The sequence below is a fragment of the Ailuropoda melanoleuca genome, chromosome 6 (assembly GCF_002007445.2).
Source record: "Ailuropoda melanoleuca isolate Jingjing chromosome 6, ASM200744v2, whole genome shotgun sequence".
NCBI classification, from domain to species: Eukaryota; Metazoa; Chordata; class Mammalia; order Carnivora; family Ursidae; genus Ailuropoda; species Ailuropoda melanoleuca.
In genome coordinates, this window is record NC_048223.1 from 52,311,612 (window position 1) to 52,336,158 (window position 24,547).

The 24,547-nt window shown below is 41.9% G+C and overlaps 1 protein-coding gene and 1 long non-coding RNA gene across 9 annotated transcripts in view; one reads left to right on the top strand and one right to left on the bottom strand.

Annotated features, from left to right (window-relative positions):
• RNLS (renalase, FAD dependent amine oxidase) overlaps window positions 1-24,547 on the bottom strand; it is a 255,901-nt gene that overhangs the window by 97,921 nt on the left and 133,433 nt on the right. The gene's annotated exons all lie outside the window — the stretch shown is intronic.
• The window catches only part of LOC117802665, a 108,151-nt gene that overhangs the window by 80,043 nt on the left and 3,561 nt on the right, over window positions 1-24,547 (top strand). For 2 of the 3 annotated variants that reach the window (XR_004626092.1, XR_004626094.1), the window contains 2 exons: window positions 3,476-3,531; window positions 23,691-23,844. This is a non-coding gene — a long non-coding RNA (uncharacterized LOC117802665). The remainder of the gene's footprint in view (window positions 1-3,475; window positions 3,532-23,690; window positions 23,845-24,547) is intronic. The other variant, XR_004626095.1, reaches the window with a different exon arrangement.

Genomic DNA, 24,547 nt, shown 5'->3' on the forward strand with positions numbered 1-24,547 from the left:
ACTATGAATTTTTTTCCTTGTGATGAAAGCTTCTAGGACTCTCTGAGCAACTTTCGAATATATGATACAGTATTGTTAACTACAGTCACCATTTACGTTACAACTGGAAGTTTGTGTCTTTTGAGCATCTTCATCCATTTCACCCAACCCTCAGCTCTGACTCGCAACCACCGATCTGTTCTTTGTATCTCTGAGTTTGTTTTTTTAAGATTCCACTTCGAAGTGAGATCACAAAGAGCTTTCAATAAGCTATTTAAAACATTTATAATTCTATTATTCAAGTGAATTAAACTAGAAAACTTGAAATTTTGGTCATAATTTAATATTACAGTTAATGATTTTACCCTGTAATTATTCTATTTATTATTTCTCATTTCTCCTTTTTTTTCATTGCAACTTCAGAAAAGAAAACTTGGGTTTGGAACATATCAATATAAAAGCTCCAAAGGGTTAAATTTACAGTCACCTGTTGTCCTCTCTAGACATATTGCTACTAAGCTCAAACAAGAAAGGTGTTCTGAGGACTGAGGCTAAATGATAATTTTGCTTTCAGGAAGTCACAAACCAAATGAGGCCCCACAAAAATATGACAAGGTCTAAGACACAGGCTCATGGTCAGTGCTAAAATATAACAGTTTGAGACATTTAACAACACAACATCACTAGTTCTTTCTAATGTATTGAGGTGGCTTGAAGGAATCTTTAGACAAGAATTAAAAGATATGCAAACACACATAGAAACACAAGATTCCAACATCTTTCTTCTATTGGAACTCTTATGTGGCTAAGCTCAGATTCCTTCCTCAAGGTCAGCTAACTTCTCATGATTCCAAGACACAAGGAGATTTCCTGCAAAGCCCTCTGCTATTTCTCATCTCCGTGAGCTCTATAGGAGCTGGTCACTGCACACCCTGCTGGTCAACCCCATGGGGATCCCGTGGTCTTAATCTGTGTGCTCCAAATAATTTACATATGAGCATTTGATTGTCGTTCCATGTTCTAGTATATACTCTTACACATTCCCTTGCTTTTGAAAAGGTCGGATCTGTTTCCTCACTGGGCCATGTTACACACACGTTTGCTGTTATGCAGACTCTAATTTTGTTCCACACTGCCTTCATCATTGATTTTGCACATCTGCCCACTTACCCCTGGTTGACTCACCCTCACATTCATACTGGCTCAAACTCCATGTTCTATTTTTTTTTGTCACTCTGTCCCTGCCAAAACACAAACTCATTGTTTATGTAATTAGGTCAACAAACATGTACTGAGCATACCAGGTGCCAGGCCCTATGAAAAGCGCAGGACACAGATACAGTGCCTCATGGAGCACACACCTAATTGGGAAGACAGATGAGCAAGACTAATGATGAAAACATGATGTATGCATTAGATAATACTGAAGCACTGCAGAGGCAGAGTCAACTCTGTTTGCTTTAAGAAGAATTTAAAAAGATGGAATGGAGAACTGGATCTTGAAGAACACACAGAATTAATCCAGCCAGGTAAGGTGCCAAAAGCTTTCAAAGTAGAGCAAGAGTCACGTGCAAAGGTAGGAAGGTGTGTGAGCATACAGAACACTCTGGGAACTACAGGTAGCCCCATATGGCCAAAGTGAAGGGTGTGGGAGACTCCTGGGGCTGTTAATGAGGCTGCAGAGATGAGCCTGGGTCACATCATACTTAGGAGTCTGGACTTCGCTTATCCTACAGGTTACTGGGTTCCACTGATGAATTTTAAGTAGGATGTGATATGATCAGATTTGCATCTGAGAAAGTCTGCAGGTGAGAATAGAACAGAGTGATGAATGACTGAAGGCAGGAGGACTAGTGAGGAGGTCACTGAAGTAACTCAGGGAGGAGATGAGGAGGACCTGAAATGAGATAGGTAGCAGGGCAGATGGAGCAAAGAGAAACCCAAAGAGAACTCTTATGTTGATCTTGTGCTAGGTGCCATGCTTTACCTTCATGAAATCCTCACAACAACGTAAGGAAGATGATGAATGAAGCTACAAACCCCTCCTTTTACAGATGTGGGAACTACCTTGGGTTTAAATAATTTGTTCAGGCTCACAAGAGACCTGTACTCACATCTCTGTGGTTCCAAGCTCACTTTATAAATATTTAGAACACATTACATCCTTGATAGAAAAATCAGGCAAGACAGAAGTTTTAACCAAGAGGGAATGATCATTAATATCGAATGCTTCAACCGAAGTTGAAAAAAAGAAAGACCTGAACAGTGTCCAAAGGTTTGGACAGTCATGGATGACCTCAGAGGAGGCTTGAGATCAGATGGCATGGGGAAGAGAAATGGGGAAGGGCTGAGGGGGTTACACATGTACCTCAACCACTCTCTCAAGACACTTAGTAATAACGAAAAGAAAGGGAATCTAAATATTCTGTGGTTTCTCAATTGCTCTCTGTAGATTATGCCTCAAACTACTGAACTACTCAACACAGAGAACGCTTAAGCCATGCTTAGAATAGAATCTGTCAGATAGTGGGCGCTCTCTAAATATTTGTTGAATGAATAAATGTTCAGCCTTAGCACTGGTACTGAAGAAAGACTCGAAATATTTAACATCGATGTTTTGGACACAGATCTGTTGATGGACATCCCAGTCCCAAAGGAGAAGTATTTACTTACTACTGTGTTTGAGGAACCTTTTATGTACCCGTAAAGTTGGGAGAAACTGTGAGCTCCTGTAATTAAGAGGAAAATATGAAGTCGGATTCTCTTCCCAAGGTCACAGAATAGTACATTAAGGCAGAGGTTGAAGATAAAGATCTGGTTCCCCCTCCAATCCCACTCGAATCCCAGATTCTTGTGTCCTGGCAGTAAATGTCTTCTTCTTGATCTTTGTTTCTGTTCCTTTCTTCTTCACCTACCTAGATCTCTTGCTCCAGTTCTGGTCATAGCTTTTGCTGGCCTATAGTTTCTTGTGTTCTTCCCACAAGCAAACTGAAACTCCATTCCCAACATAACCTGACAGTCATCCATCCATTTGACAAATATCAATTAGCCGCTGCTTTTGGCAGTGGGAAAACAGCAGTGAGTGGCAGTGTGTTCCCCTGCCTTAGAGAGATGTATCTCCTTGTAAAAATTTCTCATCTGCTTGGTCTTACACTGACTTGATCTTATGTCGACTTGATCTTACACCATCCCTGCTTCATACTTGTGATCTTCCTCATAGTAGCCGACCAAACGCTCACAGCTCTATTTGCAGCTTGGCCCAAACTATTAATTAAGCATCACTGAGGTAAAACAGGGGTGGGGGTGGGCCACGTTTTCCACTTAGGTTGAAGGGCCTCTTCCTTCCTTTTTCAGATGTCTCCCTTTCTGCACGTCAGTGGTTTTCTTGGGGGCAAATCAGACTCTTATGCTTTGTTGCCAATTCTCACGTTCTGATATGTTTCAGACAATTTATCTGAGCGGATCTGACTCGTTCTATTTTCTGTTCCTCTTGCAGGTGCAGATAAAATTTCCTCATGTCAGTATCTTCTACTCATCGTTTGTGTTTAATAGGTAAGCCACAGAGAACCCTAACCTTACTTTGGTCCTCTCATTTTATATTTCAAACCAAAAGAAAACAGTCTCCATGTCACATCTGTACCAACATTAAAGATATGGAACGTACTTTCTATCTGAAGAAATTAGTACAAATAACATAAGACATTTTCTTATTTAGGCTGGTTCTCTGCATCCATGGCTTCCACTTTATTGTTCCTTTGTTTGTTTATTTTAGAGAGGGGGAGGGGCAGATGGAGAGGGATGGAGAATCTCAAGCGGATCTGTGCTGAGAACGGAGCCCAACGCAGGGCTCGATCTCACAACCCTGAGATCATGACCTGAGTGGAAATCAAGGGTCAGGGGCTCAACTGACTGAGCCACCCAAGCACCGCACAAGCCTTCCACTTTAAAGAAATCGTAAGGAGCTTGGTTTGTTAGTTTGTTCTTGGCACCTGGTTACCATGAAACAAGTAGTCTTCCATTAACCCAAGTTTGTCTTTCGAGACTTCGTCATTACCCCTGCAGCAGTACAATGAAAGCTAGCCTTCCACAAGCATTAGAAAAAAGATGGTCAGAAAATCTTAGAGCTGAAGGGACATTAGAGATTGAGAAATTCAAATCACATGATTTTGGAAGTTGGGAAGGATGAGGTTGTTTTTTAATGACTGGTTCAGGGAATCGTCCTCATTTCTTTTCTTTGCTCTACAACTGCTTACACCATGAGATCTCAAGGCGGTATCCACATGTGTCTGTGTATTCACCACTTATCAGATGTGTACAGATGATTAAGACTGCTGTTTGAGACTTGATTTTAGAGATGCGGCTTTGACTATGATGTCTTCTTACTGTGAAATCCTCAAGTATATGTGTGCATTTCGCTTACTGTTTGTATGGGAAAATCACCAAAGCAGAAAGGCTTTTTTGGAAGTTTCCAGCCCAATGCATCCACTAGCAATCTTTAATGGCATACAGGGTGGGTGTTAGGGGTTGTAAGTAGTGAGAAGACTATCTTGCTCAGAAATGACACCTCCAGTCAACCCGCCCATTAGGGATTCACGTCGTTAACCAAACTTGTCCTTGAAATTGATTGCAATTAGCTTACAAGATCGCTTCTCTGCCTCCCAGATTTACTGCAATGAGTACACTGAAGTTGAATCTTGGGCAAGGAGAACTACTTTTGAGAAATTAGGCTGTGGGTGGCTACAACTCTGGAGATGAGTAGAAAGGAGACTGTAGAAGCATTAAAAATCCTTTCTGGTTTTCCTTTTCTTTTTTTCTTAAAGATTTATTTAGTTATTTTTGAGAGAGAGAGAGGGAGAGAATGCAGCGGGGGTAGGGGTTAAAGGGAGAGAGAGAGAAACCCAAGCAGACTCCACACCCGATGTGGGCTCAATCTCACCACTCTGAGATCACGACCTGAGCCGAAACCAAGACTCAGACACTTAACTGACTGTGCCACCCAGGAGTCCCTCCTCTCTGGTTTTCAATGCTGCCTCCAATGGAAAGCACACAGATACTGTAAAGTGTGTGTGAGCAATTAGGCAGGCCATGCTCTGGCCATGGTAAGAAGGTCTCACTTGAACACAGACACTCCAGGGTGCTGGAGGCAACAGGGGCTCAGGGAAAGTTCATGAGCATATGGTCAAATGAACCTGTAAGAGATGGTTTTGTGGGATGGTAAAATATTTACTTCTCTTTGCCTGTTATTAACTACGTCGTCTCCCACCCCTCCCCAAATAAACGACCCATGTTGGAGATAACTTGAGCTCATTATGAAGCTTAGAAGAGGTGTATGGCTTTTGAAAGAACTGGAATTCAAGAGTGACTTGAGGTTTTGTTCACATTCAAACAATAGATTACTAATTTTGACTCTACTGGCTGGACTGATGATTTCATAATCAAAATCTCAACCATGCCCCTTACGAAGCTGAGTTGATCTCTGCTTTTTTGAATGGCTCTCTTCACCAACCCCTCCATCGATAAGGTGACTGAAATGACACTGGTCTGGGTGCCTAGAGAAACACTCAAAGAATAAAAGTTGACTTCAGACACATTTACTAGTTATATGATTGAACAAGTGACTTGACCTTTCTAAGCCTCAGTTTTGCTCTCGGTAAAATGGGGGTAACAGCAGTCCTGTTTCATTGGGTTGCTGAATTTCATTAAGATTCAATGATATGTGCAGCACAATCCTTAGAATAGAGCCTGGCACATAGCAAGTACTCAGTGTCAGCCATTACATTCTGTAAGGACAATCTGTTCCTGCTCCCAGACCAGAATGCACATGAACTGGTTAATCTGAAAGTCAAGAACAGTAGGAAGAGGAGGACACATCATTAAGGCTTCACGGGTGGTCCTCCAGGTCTTCTCTCTGTGACTGACCTGACTTCTGAGTTCTTCTGTGAGTCTGTTCTGTGAGGCTCCTCCTGCCTTGCTTACATTAGACCTTCAGTGTTCTGACCACGGTTAGCATGACAAAGCCTGTCTGTGCCCTTGCGTGACCCTGACCTTGATTCCTATTTCTGTATTTACATCACAGCAACTCTACCTTATGAGTTGAAGCACATTAAAAACTCCCACTCTCTTTTCCTTAGAGAAAATGCTACAGCGAATTCTAAGTAGGTGAGGGTTTCAAAATTATTCAATCGCCACCCGACAACCTGACCTCATTTTTCCTCTTAGCTCTGCGAAGAGAAATATGAGAATTGTATTAATTGGCAAAGTTGTTAGATTTTTTTTTTCAGGGCTTTTTTTTTCCCTTTATATGTATTTCTATTTTTCAAATGTTTTACAACAAACCTATGTCATTTTTGCAATAAAAACCCCCTACATATGCAAATATGTTGTCCGTCTGTCTAAAATTTGGTTTGTCCTATGTGTCCTGATTGAAAATTGGATTAAAAAAAGAATGGGGGCAATTTTACAAATACCCATATGTCCCTTTATGGCAATAGAATTGCTGAATAACCCACCAAATTTTCTAGAACCCAGGAGACAGTGTACTGGAGCCCCAGGATTATCTTTCCCCAGTTAACATCTGGGGCTTCATTGAGGGCAAAGATCATATCTTAAAGAATTTTATGTTTATTGTTTATAAACCAGATTCTCCTACATAGCTCCATGAGAATTTCCGCGAGGGAGGTTTCTGAATTCTTTCACGGAGTTCCCTGTGGGAATTCTCACAGAATTACATAGGATGAGAATCTGGCCTTCCTAGACATTATGTCTGGAGAGAGGAGTGGGAGCTCAGTTAGGTTATTTTTATTTTCTGCTGAAGTCTTCTGGGGGAAGTTGTACTTTTTGAATCAAGATTTTATGTTTCAAAATTGCCAAAGGCTTTTGAACAGTAGGGTCTAAAGAATGTAGTTACTGTTTGGTAGCTTAAAGCTTGGATTTGTACAATGTGGCTTGAGAAGATATTTCCCCAACCTTTCAAGCTGATGTTTCTTCTTATGCATTTCCTATATAAAATCTTGGTATAAAGCACCATATTCAAGTTGGAATTTATACTTAAAAGCCTGCGATTAACAAAGTAGTACTTTTATAAATGACAAGAATCCCCATTTATGGGGAATTATAATCAGTAAAACTTTACATAGAACAGTCGTAAATAGTCAACTACGTTAATTTGACAGGCAAACAGTGTATGGTGTGAAGATAATACATGTTTTCCAAAAAGGTCAAAGTGCCAACAGTGCTGAATAAAATGGTACTCTTATTTCTTGAGACAACTTGGAGGCCAGATCTGGAAATATGAGTTTCATATTTAAATATCTATGTTATTGTGACATTGCTGAGGACCTCAGCCATAACATCACTATCTACCCTGGAGAAGGGGAACAAAGAAAGTGCATTAAGAACGTTCTTCATTTCCGGGCACCTGGGTGGCTCAGTTGGTTGAGCACCCAACTCTTGATTTTGGCTCAGGTCGTGATCTCAGGGTTGTGAGATTGAGCCCTGCGTCGGGCTCCATGCTGGGTGTGGAACATGCTTGGGATTCTCTCTTCCTCTCCATCTGCCCCTCCCTCCCCCCTCTCAAAAAATAAAAATGTTCTTCATTTTCACTTCATGAAATTTGAAGCTCGGGACCTTGACTGGCTATGGTCTCTGGAATCTTGACAATTCTTTGGCTTTTTGTTGCACATGGTTTTATGTACTGTAGATGCCTTCTTTTTAAGGTGCAGATATGAATACAGTTTTAAGTGACAGTGTTGATATTCCTGACTCACTTTATATTCATGTGTTGTGTAATTACCCACATTCCCTTTGGAGTTGAATATCCATAGACTTTCAAAATACACAAAAATATCCACATAAAATGAAGCTCAGGTTCAGTAAACATCCAGTAAATTCAGGGCAACAATGAGCCTTGTCTTTTTTGTTGTTTTGTTCTGTTTTTAACTCCTTGCTGGAGATGCAGAAATAAGTAGCCACAGTTTTGCTTTGATGGAGCTCATGAGTCAACAGAATTTTTTTATTGCCCGCCTCTACGTGCGAGATGCTTTCACGTGTTATCTCGTTTGCTTCTTGCAACAACCTTGGGAAGTAAGGATAATTAATCGTGTTTCACAGTTGAGGAAATAAAGGTTCAGAGAGATAAAATGACTTTCCCCAGGTCAGTCAGCTGGTGCGTGGCACATTTGGGAATGGAGTTCAAGCCTAAAACTGGGTTCTGCTCACCATAATACAGCATGGAGCTTAAACGGAGTACATTAGAGAGTTCTTTTGGGGAGCTGTAGAAAGCATGCATTGTGTAGTCCACCACAGGGCGCTATACCTGTGCACACCGATTTCCTCATGCCGTTACTGAAAACATGGCGCTGTGTCCTCAACTTGGGCCATCTAAAATGGTAGAGTGTTTCATCAAAGGCTTACAAAATCTGACCTAAGGAATCTCCTGAATGAGTGGCTAAAAAGGTTCTCATTCAAGATGAAGATCAGACAGACACTGTTCCTCTTCTGGCTCCGTTAGCAAGATTCTCACAGAATTACACGAGGTGTGAAAGTGGCCACGATGTTAAGTGGGTCACACATCTCCATCCACCACTTCTTGCCGACCACTCCTGGGGTAGCTGTGTATACACTAAAGCATAAGCTACATGTTGTGTTTATGTTCCTGGGCTGACGTCTTTACAGATGTTCTGGAGAACTTCAGGACTGATGGATTGAGGCAGATAATCTGTCGGACCTCAGGGCAACAGCCTTTCTGGAAAGAACTGTGTCCTTAAGCATACTATATGGACACCCTCCCCCCGCCCCCCGAAAATCAGTTTCCTAAATGACTCTACTCTGAGAGGCCGGCCTCTTCTGTTCGGCTCAACCAACCCCGATGGCTAAGCCCCAACGTAAGTAGAGTTGCTTAAACACTCCATTGGCTGGGCTGGCGGAATAGCACCAGGGTTAGAGAGGCCCAGATTCCTTGGGGCTCCCTGCAGGTCTCAGAGTTCCTCACAGTGTTTGCTAATGTCTACTGCGGGGTCAATGTGGCTCAACATGGGGCTTCAGCAGCCCCCTCACACGCACAGACATACCATCTACCACAAACAGTGTCTTTGCTATGCAAGTGGCATTTCGAGGAGGTCCCCTCGCTCTTCCTTCCAAGCTGACTGCTGCTTCTGCTACCTCAAGAGCCAGGCCTGGGGCCAGCCACTAGGGAACACAGCGCAAGAATTCTGCCTGAGGTCACTCATGCGGCCACCGCCAGGACATCCAGGCAACTGGTCTGTGCTGGGGCCACTCACTCTAGCAGGATCTGAGGACTCCTGTCCATCCAGAACTCTCTCTGTCCTCTCCCTGGAGAGTGAGAGGGGGTGTGGAGCAGAGCAAAACAAGGCTAGGACCACTTTTTCTTTTCCTCAAGTCACTGTCTTTATTTTCCAGGCTCTATTCCTGTTCCTTCTTTTTCTTTCGCATTTCTAAAGATGTAGCAATCAGAAGGAGGGGAGGAAAAAAAAAACCTATTCAAACGTTCAGACGCCTTTTGAAAAAAAAAACCATTTATGTTAATTGCTCTATTTTCTAATTTTGAGAAGTGTTTTCTTTGAGATCCTGTTCCTGCACACATGTCACATAATAGGAAGAGCATAAGATTGAGCCTGAAGGTCCAACCTTAGGCCTAGCTAGATATGTGGTTTTAGCTTCATTTGATTAACTCTTTTGTCATTTGTAAAATGGTGGTTTACACCGATCTCACTGGTTTTTGGAGAGAATTAAATGAGATGACATCTCAGGAAGACCCTGATGGAGTGCCTAGTATACAAGTAGGCACTTATTTCATAGAACCAGTATCATTATTATACATAATATTATGCCTGGCTCACATCTGTCTTGTTGGTCACCACCGTGCCCTATAAATCATTAAGACTTACAGACCATGAACTATTAAGCTGGCTGAAGCTAACTGATTTTTAAAATCGCTATCTTAGCTTCTAGGTCTGCTGTAACAAACTACCACAAACCGGATGGCTTGAAACAACAGAAACTCATTCTCTCATCATTCCAGAGGCCCAGAAGTCCAAAATGAAGGTGTCGGTTGGGCCGCACGCCGCACTGGGGCTCTAGGGGAGAGTCTGTTCTGCGGGTCTTCTAGTTTCTGGTGATCGCTGGCTTTCTCAGCTTGTGGCCACCTCACTCAACCCTGCCTCTGTCACCACAGACACCCTTCCTCTGTGTTTCTCTCATAAAGACATTTGCCATTGGACTCAGGGCCCACCTGTATCACCTCTTCACCTCAGCATCCTTAATTTACATCTGTAAACACTCTTTTTCCAAATAAGGCAACATTCACGGTTCCAGGGTTTAGGTTGTAGACATTTATATTTTTTATTTGTTTGTAGGGGGCACCATTCAATCCCCTCCCGTGGCAGGGTGCGTTTAGGCACTAATGCTAGGTTTGAAGTACAAGGGTGTGCTTGCCTTTGGCTATGGTTTGTTACGGAGTGGGGAGGTACTTGTGTCTGAGCAGAACAACTCCTGAATGCCTGGCTACTCTTAATCACATCAGGTCTCTACCCACAACCCCAAAAGAGAGAGATGAGGATGGTGCCAGTCCCCTGGGGGCCAGGGGCTGCAGGCACGAGCCCACCCCCTCTCCCAGCATACCAACGACCTGGAGAGGGGACTGAACTGCTTCTCTAAGGATCCCCCCTTCTATCTCTCATGGCTTCAGGTGGACAGGAGCATTGTTGATTCTGCTAATGACATTTCACCCCTATCTTATGATTCTGTGGGCTCCGTCCTTTCTGTGCAAAGGCTTATTCACTTGGAACCAAAAGAAGATGCTCTTCGTTCACCTCTGGAAGAAAAATAATACCTTCGATCAAACTAGCAGACATTAACAATCAAGGATCCAACACATCTCTGGTTACTCAAACTTTAAAAAGAAGTCATTCTTGTCTCTCACACTGCCACTCTCCAGACGTCCCATGTCTTCAGAAAGTTGCTTGCATGGGCCCACTCTTGCCGCCATGTTCCTGGTCCACACTGCCACACACGCGGAGTCATGAAGTGGTTTCCTAATCGTGTCTCCTGTCTCAAAACACCCTCCTTTCCAGCCCGTGTTGCGTCTCACTGCACGTGTAAGCCTTTGCCCCATTTCCACAGAAGATCAGTCCAGACCCTCTGATGACTGTCCTATTGCTGAGTGATGGAAATTCCAATTTCTGAGCCTGGCACTTAACTCTCCATAGGACCCCGTTATAACCTATTATTCCTGCCCGTGTCCTGCTCCAGCCAGTGTGGCCCATGAGACGTCTCCACCATGTTTTCTCCAACCTTTGCTGCTGGCCAGTCTTCCATTCCTGCTCCTTGAAGAAGACCTCACGCGCTCTGCACACACGTGTCCTCTTCACTCTCCCGCCACAAGGTCACACAGCCTCATACTTCATCTTTTGTGTACCTGTCTTGTCACCTCATCTTGGCTCCATTCCTCAAGGGCAGTTTTTTTCTTTTTTTTTTTTAATCTTTTTCTAGGCCCGACATGTCTACCACCCTTTTTCATAAGTAGCTAACTCTTGATAAAGATAATGCTTCTGGAGGGAGAAGCTCTGCCTTTATTCCATTAACTTCTGCTGTATTTGAAATCATCGCTTAAACACTAAATGATAGCTCCAAATATTAGAGGTGGCTCTCCTCCAGGAAGAATGAGTGTGCACTCTTGCCTGATATTTCATCTTGTTTCCTGCTCACACTGCCTTATTCATCGCACGCGTGGTTTTAAAACTATCTTATATTGAAGAACGGGGCTTATGAATTAGAAACCCAGAAGAAAAAAGTGGTTTCCGGTTGGGATATAATTTTGCCTCAGACAGTTACTGGTTCAAAACCAATCCATGGCATGTAGCAAATCACGGATCATATAGACGGTCTTTTCAGTACTTCTTTCCAGGAACCGGAAATGGATTTTATGATGGCCCGGATCGCCTCGAATGCAGTATCTGCGGCTTCCCTGTCCTTTCTTCCAGAAACCCAGAAATTCTGAGGATTAACTAATTTAAACTTCATCAGGGTCTTGTGTTTACTAATTGTGAGTAAATCTCAGAATGTATAGCTGATCCGTATAGTGTTCCCATGCCACGATTCAGCTTTCCTTGTGAGAAGTTGGATAGAAATCCAATAAAAGATACGATTAAAAAAAAAAAGACAGTGGAAGAAATCATTTTCTTTCTCTTTTTTGCTTTCATGCAGCTATTGCCAGTTTTCCAATTAGGTGCTTTTTATAAAAGGAACCCTTTACAAAGTGCTGGGGGGCACTGGCGATGAATGTAAAATCAGTGAATACTGGTTCTGTTTTAAGGTAAGGCACGCGATTGTCTTCATGCTTCCAGGCTCTTTTACATGAAGCTAATTCCTATTTTTCCTAATAGCACTGTTAATGGCCCTGCACTGTAAAACGACAGCCTGGTTAGGCCAGCCCTGGGTTTGCATTTGCGCTGTACACACGCTTACGCACGACCGTCAGCATCTTCCATACCTCTTACCCCGTAAGGCCATGCCCTATTTCTTTGCACCCAGGACTATTATTCATAGACGCCGTGGTAGAACCAGTGCTCCTAACACTTCCTTAGAAACGCACTTCGCTGGCATGGACAAAGGCTGACCTTGTTCAGGTTCAGTACGTAGTATCTGCCACATCGGATGGAACAGTGACTGAGTTGCTTTACGGAACAAGGAGTGTGATGCTGTGTTTATGGGTTTCAGTCTCCTGAAACGGGCACTGCTTCTAATTGTAGCAGATTTACACTGAAAACAATTATTTCAAACAGAGAATGTTATGTCAATGCTTACAAAGTCTACTGAGGTGACCGTCCTGGCAATCTCGGTATTTATCTGCTAAACTCTCCTTGCTGGTCCATCTGTTTTCAGTCAATAGGACTGGGCGTTGGCATGGCACATTCTCGTTGATTCCTTGGGTTCTTGCACCGTGTGACTTCCTGCTAGGATTGCAGTGCTGTCTGCAGCCGTGTGGACTTCCCCCGGAAATAAGCTCAGCTATCCATTTTAGGGTGTATTAGGATCAAGAGCACAGCTGGGCACCGTGATAGAGCATGGACTATCCAGCCAGGTGGCCTGGTTTCTCACCTGGCTCGGCCATGCACTACATAAGTGTGTGACCTTGTGCCAATTACTTGTCCCTCCTGTGCCTCAGTGTTCTCCTCTGTCACGCGAGGCCTTGCCTCGACACCCCACCTCCTTCCCCACCACCCAGCATTCTCCTTTACCCTGTCGTACGTTCCTTCCTAGCTCTACGGGCACCAGGCACGCATGCACTTGTCTGTTCACCCCAACTCCCTCCCCCACAATGGTCCACGAGTGCTGGAACTTAGTCTTCTTCACCGAATACACGCAGTGGTGCCCTGCACATCAGTCAACCTACAGAGGTTGCTGGAGGTCCGCATGCCGGGACGACTGACTGGACTACAGAGACAGATGCTAACGCGCAACGTGTCGGTCCTCTCTGATGCTCCTGGAAGACGGACCAGCGTACGCAGAAAAAAAACTGACCGTTTATCACTGGAATGGGGGAAACGAATGATCCAGCAGTGGGAAAAAGGGAGCTTGACCGCAAGTGGAAAGAAAATGGGGAGAGGGGGCATGACAACGGTTTCATAGACACGCGTGGCTGGCGAGTCCCTTGGACGCAGGCGGTGAGCAAAGCAGGGTGTCACGCCGCCCGAAGCACAGCCTCACTGGAGGCCAGGGTCCCTGCCTAGCTGATGACCTGAGGCAGCCACACCAACCGGAGTGTTCTGTCACAGCCTAAAACGAACGGGACATTATTCCCTCCTCTGTGCACATACGATGGAAGGCGAACGTTAACAGGGCGACGAGTGAAGGAAGCTGCTGCTGTACTGCCCACGACGCTGACGCGTGACCGGGCGCTGATGGTCCACAGTGAAGAGACAGACACATGTCAACGCGTGAATGCGGAGTAGGGGAATGCCTGGGGCCAGACGCTCTTGGCAACTGGGGCAGAGGAAGCGTCTAGAGTCAGAGACAACCTTGGTCCTGGGCACAAGACCCTCGGTCACTGTGGCTGCTCTGAGATTTGGAGCGATGGTTGGTAAGGCGTTCCCTTTCGTCCGCATTTTAACAAGACGCACCTACCGGGATTTCAGATATGTAGCAAGAATTCACATGACCTCCCAGCATTCTGCGCACTGACCATTCTTTACGCGGCTCGGGATGTGGTCGCTCTGCACGTTGTCATAATCAGGACGCTCAAATACATCGCCGTGCGCTGTAAATCTGGGTGATATCCACACCACAGTCATTAGCACCATGTTCCTGAAAGGTTTGAAGAGGAGGAGGGAGCTGTGCATATAACACTTCACCCCCGTCTACGCCTTCCCCGCACTTTTTCAGCACAGATGGCAGCAAGGCATTAGTTGTCTCATGTTTTGTTTTGAGATGTTTCATCGTAAAATAAACAATTCTGCAGGAGGGTTTGTATTTGTTAGTGCATGTGACGACGCTTAAAAGTGAAATGCCCTTATCCCACGATAGTTAAATGCCCTCACCCCACTGGCTCTGCCCAAAGCCCGAGTTGGACAAAAATGAAAAGACTCAGCAAACCAAACAAAAATAAAGCACAAGGGTAAAAAGGAGCTAATCAGGCTTCAATTCCACCTGCAACTTACATTTCTATCCCAATGTGTTTCACACATCGAATCTCCCTGTTTACCCACAAATTAACGTGTCATCGTGCTACACGCACTTATATTGTGCATTGTTGAAGGCAGTTTAGACCAAGTGACCCTGGCAACAATTATGTAGCTGTTGGTAGACGGAATGTGAGCCACGGTGCTGGGACAGACGTGTAAGACGTGCCCACTGCTCCCAGGGATTGAAAATCTGGTAAAGGATCTGTCTTGCAAAATGATAATGAAAATCACACAACAGTATTGAATGTTAAGGGACAGCTAATTGGTTCAGACAACAGTTGCTACAGGAAGTCAGAAGAAGGGGAAATGCCTGGAGTAGAGAAGGAAACATTTGTGGGAGGTATGAGCTGAGGCTCAGGTCAAGTAGAGACGGAGGGAAAGGCATTCCAAACGTGACAGTAAAGCACAGAGACGGGAAAACACAAGTTATATTTGAGAGGGGACAGTGAATCACGGCAAGAATGATGAAGCTAGGAGCGGAGGAAGACCAAAAATGGGACATGTGAGAGTAGCCCTGAAGACTGAAAAGTTCCAGGATCATCCAAAACTAACATGGAAGTTTCTTCTGTTGCCGAACAGAGGGCTCACATACTATACTTTGAACGTGACACCATCCATTCATTCATTCCATCCGGTGGCAGCTTACTCAGAATCATTGGCTACGGATGTACGTGGTGCTGCGGCTCGAAGAAGTTAGGATGCTGTCCTTTGCCCTCAAAAAGATGACAGTCTACTGTGGAATGCAGAGAAAGACATGTGAATTGCAACTCAGGGTGGGAGTCGTAGCCATGTCATCACTGGAGCACCTTTCTGGGCACCTGAGTGGCTCAGGCACTTAAACGTCTGGCTCTTGGTTTCAGCTCAGGTCATGATCTCGGGGTCGTGAGATCGAGCCCCATGTCGGGCTCCGTGCTTGGTTGGGAGTCTGCATGAGACTCTTTCCCTCTGCCCCTCCCCTGCTCTCTCTCTCTCAAATAAATAAATAAATCTTAAAAAAACAAAAAAAAGAGCACCTTTGGTAGTCCACTAAAACCTGCTTTAATGAAGTGGGCTCATGGGAATAATGAGGAAGCCCAGCATGGGAGTCAGGAAGGGACTCATCCTCATTCGTATCTTCAATACCGCAACACAGGACAACCGTCGCAACAGCTTTTGGGGGCTTTATGTCAGTAACACTTTGCCCTCTTTCTTCCACTCTTGGGAAGAAAGGCAAAAAGGAGATCAAGGGAAAACAATCCTCACAATAGAAAGTCAGGCCTCCGGAATAAACAGCAAGAGGGAACGACAAAGAGAAAACGATGCGTGCATTTTATGACTCCTGACGCTAGCATCTACTTACAGCTAGCCCTTGCGGATCACGTATCCATGCCCGACACTGTTCTCGGTGCTTCACAGGTATTAACTAAATTATCACAGCCGCTCCAGGAGACAGGCACTACCATTTTCCCCTTTTTATAGCTTCCTAGTGGTCGAATGAAGTTGCCCAAGGCACCAAAGTCAGTAACAGAAGAACGGAAGCTTGAAACTCAGTCATGTTCTTAATCAGCATGGCACACAGCCTGCTCACGCGGGCAGAGATCCCATGGGGCAGCGGGGCTGCGGGGACAGGGGGTGCTACAGAAAGAGATCCAATAAAGATCGGTTAAATCTAAGAAAAGTTAGAATGAGTGGAGCAAATTGATCTGAAGAGCCCACATTTATCTGGCTTGGTTTTGCTTTTACATTTTTTGGTTTTCATTTCCTAACACCATGGTTTGAATGAAACATAAACAGGGAACGGTTTCTTTTAGGAAACTAACAAAAGTAGCATTTAATATGGATTGAACATCTCTATACGTGCCTGGCACTTCACAGGGGCACCATTATACTCACCATTTTACATTAAAAAGAAAAGAAAAGAACAATGAAGAGACTCCTATTAAGCAGAGAGAGGACTGTTCAATCTTTATCATGATCCACACAGCGAGGACTAGAACACAGGCGCAATGGACTAATCTTCGCCATCACACTGTGTGTTAACGAAACCTCCAGGTTATTGGCCTTGTGGATTCCCTGGGTTTGCCTTTCTTCTGTTAGTCTGTTAGGGCGCCAAAAGTCCTGCTGTGCACTGAGAGGATAAGGCTGTATTTCTCTGGTGGGGTGGCTGGCTCTTTACGGCATTTCAGAACCAGAACTATTTGGGAAGGACATGGGAGAATCCATGACTCTGTGGAAAACTGTGGATCTCTTTCCAATATCTAATATGTAATATTCTCCTTATTAACTACTCTTTCACTTAAGGTAAGATTTTACCTACCTGGCACATTCTAAGTTATAAACCCCAAAAAGGGAACTGCAAATCACATCTCATTTCACGTTGCAAGAACAGAGAGCCATAATCATCCGAAGGACAGGAGTTGGAGATTGCATGATTTCTGTTAAATTTCTGATCGCAAAAGAAGAACTTACTGTTTGATCTAAATAAAGGTACACATATCAACAAGGGTTTAGGATAGAGAAAAATCAGCCATATTCTTAAACTCACTAAGGGGAAAGATAAAAATGACGCTTATTGGATGCCTTCTATATGCCTGTCTTTTCACATGCTTTACAGTAACTCATCTGGTTCTCACAACGACCCATGGATTGTGCCCTCATTTTATACATGAGCTCATTGGACTTCAGCATAGTTAGGTAAGGTCCCCCCCGGGCCAAATAACTGACAAGTGACAGAAGCAACTTAGACCCATCGATGCTTTTTTTTTCCCTTCCTTCCTTCACTATGTTGCCTCCGCTAGTAGAAAGCAGAGAAACTCACTCTTTGTTCCTCCCAGAATTGTGACAAGGATCAAAAATACCCTGAACGATAAGAGAAGAACAGAGGTTTGTAGGTAGAAATAATGCAAATCGAAAAGGACAGAATCTGTTGTTAGAGTCAGTGGCGCCTGCAGTAACATATTTCACTTCCAGGCATCGTCTTCTCGATCTCTTGGCCCGTGTCTGTTTCTGAGACACCATGCAGGGAGGACACTGAATGTATTTTCCTAGGGAAGGGATTAGACTATGACTGACAAGGAAATACAGTTTTGCGTTTTTCTGGATGTCATAAAATGCACCCTCCTGCCAAGTGTTACATGCCTGGCTACAATATGAAAGGCTCACTTTCATTCATTTACCTTTCTCGAATGTTGTCTTTTGCAATAAGCATACTGCTCTAAATTTGATTCTGTTAACGACACTCTCCATCAGCTTTCAAATGGCTTAACTGCGTCTAGAAGCACAACTGAAGAATAATCTGAGACTGATAAGACTGTTCATGTGGTTCTGACCCTTAGAGAGGATGGTGGGAGGATCCTCTCCTTTCTACTTTGTGCCATTCTCAGAGGACAGTCACAAATGTGTAAACAAATGCGAAAGAGAAATAAAGGGGACAGCCGGATTGCCAGAGATCCATTACTTTACCCCTGGGGCATGTGGCTATTATAGAACTGGGGCAAATGCCAAGGGCACTGAATTCAAAGGGAGGCTCCCTGAAGTGAGTCATCTATTTAGACGACATCAGAGGAATATCGGGTCAGATCCTACTGGGTGAAGAGGTTACACCACGGGCATCTGGTAGTCACTTTGGGAATTACATTAATTTACGGCAACCTGGGTACGGCTGTGGTAAAGTGTCATCAAAGACTAAGGCCAATTTATTTCTATTTAGAACAGGAGGGGCGGTTGGTCATGTACCTTTTCCCTTCAGCCATCCACTTACAAACATGGATGGCAGCCATGATAGGTCTGAAAGATAAAGGATACATATGTGCTTTACCAAGTAATATCCTGGGGTCTTGAGAGAGTTAAAGCTGTCATTAATCTTCTCACCTACCAAGAAATAGCTTCTTTTTAAAGATCAGGGCCCAATTTACCATTCTGTATAGAGAGGCAAAGTAAGACAGTAGGAAAACAACCAGACTCTAAGATCAGGGAACGTGTGTTAGAGCTGGGCCATATCACTTTCTAGCAGGGTAACCTTGAGTGAGGGATGGAATCTCTCTGAGCCTCAGTTCATCACATGTAACACGGACATAAAACAGAACATAATCTCTTTATAAAGTTGCTGTATAATTAATTAAGATGATATATAGAAAATCCATGTGTAACTTGAACAGTGCTATATAAGGAGTAGTCACTACTGTTGTATTTAAAAGATTAAAAAAAAGAAAGAAAGAAAGGATTGCTAGGCAATGTTGGTTGAATTGCAGTTTCCTAAACAGGAATGTTGAACAAACTGGAGTTTGAGCTGATCTGCCCTTCAGGGCTGGGAAGGACAAGGGTGGCAGGAGCCATTTGCTGAGCTCAAGTCCCATGCTTTTGGTGTTATCTTTAAGAAATCTTCACCTAATCCCAAGCCACAGAGATTTTTCCTATATTGTCTTTTAGAAACTTTTTAATGTTAGGTTTTATATGTAGGGTCTATGATCCACTTTGAGTTAATTTCCCTATGTTGTGAATTACGGATAGGCTGGAGTTCTTTGTCTTTTAAGTGTATAGCTAGCCAATTGATCTGGCACAACTTAATGAAAAGACACTTTTTTTCTTCACTGAACTGCTTTTGCATCATTGTCAAAAATCAATTGTCTATATATGTGTGGAACTATTCCTATTAGGTTGTCTACCTTCATGCTAATGTGATGCTGTTTTGATTACTGCAACTTTATGATATTCCTGATATCAGGTAATGCTAGTCCTCCCACTTTGTTCTTTTTTTCAAGTTGTCTTCACTCTTCTAGGTCCTTTGAATTTACATATGGATTTTAGAATGTTAATTTCCACAAAAAAGCCTGTAGGGCGTTTGATTGGGACTGAATTGAAACTGCAGATCAATGTGGGGAAAATACTGAGTCTTCCAATCCATGAAAAAGATATATCTCTCTATTTATTTAGGTCGTCTTTAAGTCTTTCAGCAATGCTTGCATAGGTTTTAGTGTATGGGTCCTGCATACCCTTTGTCAGATATATCTCTAAGTATGTAGTTTTTTTCAACGTTACTGTACATTATTTAAATTTTTTATTTCTGATTGTTCATTACTAGTGTATAGAAATACAATTAAATTTTGCATATTGATCTTGTAGTTTGCAATTTTGCAAAACACACTTATCAGTTCTACTGCTGTTTTTGGAGATTTCGCTGGATTTTCTACACAGACACTAATGTTGTCTGTGAAAAAATGCAGTTTCACCCTTTCTTTCCATTCTAGGTACTTCATATTTCTCTTTCTTGCCTGATTGTAGTGGCTAAATCTCCTACCATAATGTTGGATAAAAGTAGTGACAGCAGTCATTCTTGTCTTGTTCCTGATCTTGGTGGGAAAGCATTTGGTCTTTTATTATGAGACACGGTACTAGCCACAGGCTTTTCAAAGATGCCATTATTAGACTGAGGAAGGTCTCTTCTATTCCTGGTTGGCTAGAGATTTTATAAATAATGGACATTGGATTTCGTTAAATGCTTTTTCTGCATCTGTTGAGATGATCATAGATTTTTTTTTGAAGTTTCTTTATATGGTGAATTACATTGATTTGTGTGTGTGTGTGTGTAAGTTAAATTAACCCTGCATTCATGAGATAATTCTCATTTGGTCATGATCATTTTTATACACACTTGTTACCATTTGCTATAATTTTGTTCAGAAATTTTGTCTTCCTATTCATAGGGAACTTGGCCTGTGGTTTTCTTTTCTTGTTTTTGTATGCTGTTGGCATAAGTTTAATAATGCTGGTCTCATGGGATGAGTTGGGAAGCATTCCCTCTACCTCAATTTTCTGGAAGAATTATGTAGGACTGATATTACTTATTTCTTAATGTTTGGTAGAATTTTCTCAGTGAAACTGTCTGGGTCTGAAATTTTCTTTGTGAGAAGGTTTCGAACTATAAATTCCATTTCTTTTGTGTGTTTAGGGCTACTCAGCTTTCCTTTTTCTTCTTGAGTGGGCTTTGGTAGTTTGTGTCTTTCAAGAAATGTGTCCATTCATCTTGTCCATTCATCTAAGCTGTTACACTCACAAGCATAAGTTACTCCTAATATCCCTTTATCATCGTTTCATGTCTGTAGAATCTATAATGATGTTACCTCTCCCATTACCGATATTGATAATATGTGCCTTCTCTCCTATTTTTATCATAAGCCTGGCTAGAGATTTTTATTTGATCTTCTCAAAGAACCAACTTTTGGTCGTACTGATTTCTTTATTGTTTGTTTCCCATATCATTAATTTCCACTTTGATCTTTTTTATTTCCTTTCTTCTGCTAAGTTTGGCTTCATCTACTCTTTGTTTTTTTAAAGTTGAACCTGAAGTCCCTGATTTGAGACCATTCTTCTTTACCAATATAGGCCCTTAGTGCTATAAATTTCCTCCTAAACACTGTTTTAGTGGTATGCCCAAAATTCTGATATGTTGCATTTTCATATTCATTCAGTTAAAAATACTTTATGATTTCCCTTTTGATTTTTCCCTTGACCCACAGGCTATTCAGAAGTGTTATGTAGTTTCCAAATATTTGGATCTTTTCCAGAGATATTTCTGTTATTGATTTCTAATAAAATTCCACTGCATGTAGTCAGAGAACATATTTGGTATTACTTGAATCCTTTTAAATTTACTGAGATTACTATTATGTCCCAGGTCATGGTGTTTCTCAGTAAATCTTCCATGTGTATTTGGAAAGAATGTGTTTTCTGCTGTTGTTGGCTGGACGGTACTATAAGTCAACTAGATAAAGTTGACTGATAAGTAACATTCAAGTGTACTACATCATTGATGATTTTGTGTCTCCTTTTCTTTTTTGTGTGTGTGTCTCTTTTTCTAGAAAGTATTGACAAAGGAAAATTGATGTCTCTGACAATTATTGTGCATTTGTCCATTTCTCCTCACAGATCTATCAGGTTTTTTGTTTGTTTCGTTTTCATGTATGTTGAATTCATTAGGTATCTATGCATTTAGGATTCTCTCATCCTCTTGAATTGGCCCCTTTATCATTATGAAATGACCTTCCTTTCCCTGTTAACATTTTTTGCTCTGAAATCTATTTTGTCTATGCTAATATAGCCACTCAGCTATATAATATAGTCCCATCTGCTATCAGTTATATCAACTTTTGATTAGTATTAGCATGATACATATTTTTCATACTTTATACTTTTAATATATTTATGTCTTTATATTTAAAATGTGCTTCAATTTGGCAGCATATAGTTGATTCTTGATCTTTTTAATTCAATCTGACAATCTCTGCTTTTTAATTTAGGACATTTAGACCACTTACATTTAATGTCATTATCGATGTGGTTGGATTTAGGCGTATCACTTGCTATTTGATTTCTATTTTTCCGATCTTTTCTTTGTTCCATCTCTCCTTTTTTCTGTCTTCTTTTGGATTCAATGAATTTTTTTAATGATTCCTATTTTATCTTCTTTGTTGGTTTTTTTATTTATAACTCCCGGTTTCATTATTTTAGTGGCTATAAAGCACTTTTTAAAGTCAAAGTTTTCAAATCAAATACCAAGTAAGATATAAATCTGACCCCCTGCAAGGAGTCTGTGGTTATGTATCTCATCTTCAATTTTTGGAGAGGCACTAAAATGAAGAATGGGCTGAAAAGATCAAGTTGAAATGAATGTTTGCAATTCATAATATTTTAAATTGAGCTAAAATGCCAGAATACATTTTACTGCTTTTAAACCAAATTCAATCATAGCTAGTACAGAGCTGAAGTGAGGTTTTGGAGCTAGCTAAAAATTCTTATTTTTAAATAATGTATAGTTCTTAGTAGTGCCATGCTGAATTTCTTGATAAGTTTTGAATATCAGAAATTGTGTTTACCCAGGCAAAACATTTATAACTGGCATGTAAAATAATTGACTAAAAACTCATGTTGATTTAGTGGCCACAGGAAGGAAATTATTATCTCAGTAAAATAAGGGGAAACACTAGATTCAATATTACACATCTCTGTGATTTTTTTTGCTGAACACAGAGGTGGGTGTGATGAGTCTGAGTTGGGAGCAAAACAGAGGAATTCCAAGAGGTCTGTGGTGTTAGTGAATCCTAAGACCCATGTATCTATAAGGTGAACATATAAAGGATGGAAACCAGTGGAGAAAAACCCAGTGGTCCAGACTTGTTCTTCTGAGTATTACTGGGGAAGCACGGCAGTGTAGCATCAGCATGGGAATTCAGCGACATTTAACTGGAATATAAGTTTTCAGTTCATCACTTGATCTGTGCTCAGGGAGTTGTGCTACCCAGGATAAATCACTTAACCTCTCAGAATATGTTTCCTTATCTCAGTATCTAAAGATCATATTTAGATATTACCAAAATATCATAATATTTATTTTACAGTATTTTTAAAAAAATATTTTATTTGTCGGAGAGAGAGAGAAAGCACAAGCAGGGGGAGCGGCAGGCAGAGGGAGAGGGAGAAGCAGGCTCTCTGCTGCACAGGGAGCCTGAGGCAGGGCTCAATCCCAGGACCCTGGGATCACGATCTGAGCTGAAGGCAGACGCTTCACTGACTGAGCCACCCAGGTGCTCCTATTTTACAGAATTTTGATGAAGATAAAAAGAGGCAATTTTATAGACAATTATCTATGAATAATTAAGCAGTATCAAATGTAAATGATCATTCCTATTATTTATTTTCTTTGTGTTCCATTAGCGAAGAAACAGAAATTAAGCAGTAATGAATAGGACAGAATTCCATTCTTGGAGCCCAGATAGTCATCTCAATAGCTCTGTAAACATATGGTGGTTACCATTATTACTAGTGTTATTAACAAGTCACTAATGAAGGGGGTAAGTGAGAACTCAGATCAAATCCCCTTATTCAGCAGAGGCAATGAAATTTCACTTCAGCCATGCCACTCAGTGTTGATATCTAATGCTTTCTGCTTTTATACTCTCCCACCCTGAGCACAATGAGCTCGGTAAGTACTGAAATGAAATTAATATTTGTAACGTGCTTATAATTGTTTTATTACAGGCTTGCTAGTTTTTCTCCAGTTAACAATGAGTCTCCTGCAACTGTTCAGTGCAATGTGGTTGCTTAACAAAAGCTTGGTGTTATGGGAAGTGTCTACTTACACTATTGAAGATCAGCCTGGTCTACGAGACTCCCCAGTTGATTACATTATTCAGTAAGCTTCTGATTTGTCAATGTATTCTCTTTGATTGAGCTAGTTCTCTCTCTTTTATTTCCAAGCACATTGCACATCTACCTTAAAACAGAGATGTATAACTTTTGGAGAACTGAGGTCATATTGGAAATCTTTTGCAAACCTAAGGGCTAATTCTCTGATGTTTACTTGCAGGAAACATCAATGTGTTATTGGATGTAGTCATATCAAAAACAAGCCAGGTCTTGCCATTTGCAGTCTCCCAATAGAGTTAGGGTGTGCATGTGTGTGTGCGTGTGTGTATGTGTGTGTGTTAACAAGGTGATTTTGAAAAAGGGGTAACAACAGCACCAAGGAAATCAAGATAATGAGGCTTAATGCAAAGGTACTTATTAGATGAGATGAGAATTAGGAAACTTGGATCCTACTTTAGGTTGTATTCTGTGCGGTCTTAGGGTTTAGGGGCACGATGTTTTTCTCCGTATCCTGAATTCTTACTGTGTGCCAAGCATTATTTGCTGCACATGTAGAACTATTTGCCACTATTAGCTGTGAGTTCCTGGGCTAGTCACTTAACATTTCTGAGTCTGCTTCTTCATCAATACACTGGAAACAGTAGTCATAATCCCTTATAAACTGTATTGTATGGCTCAAATGAGCCATTTTTATATAAACTGCAAAACCTATAATTAAAATCAGAATAGATACTTGCTGGGCACACAAG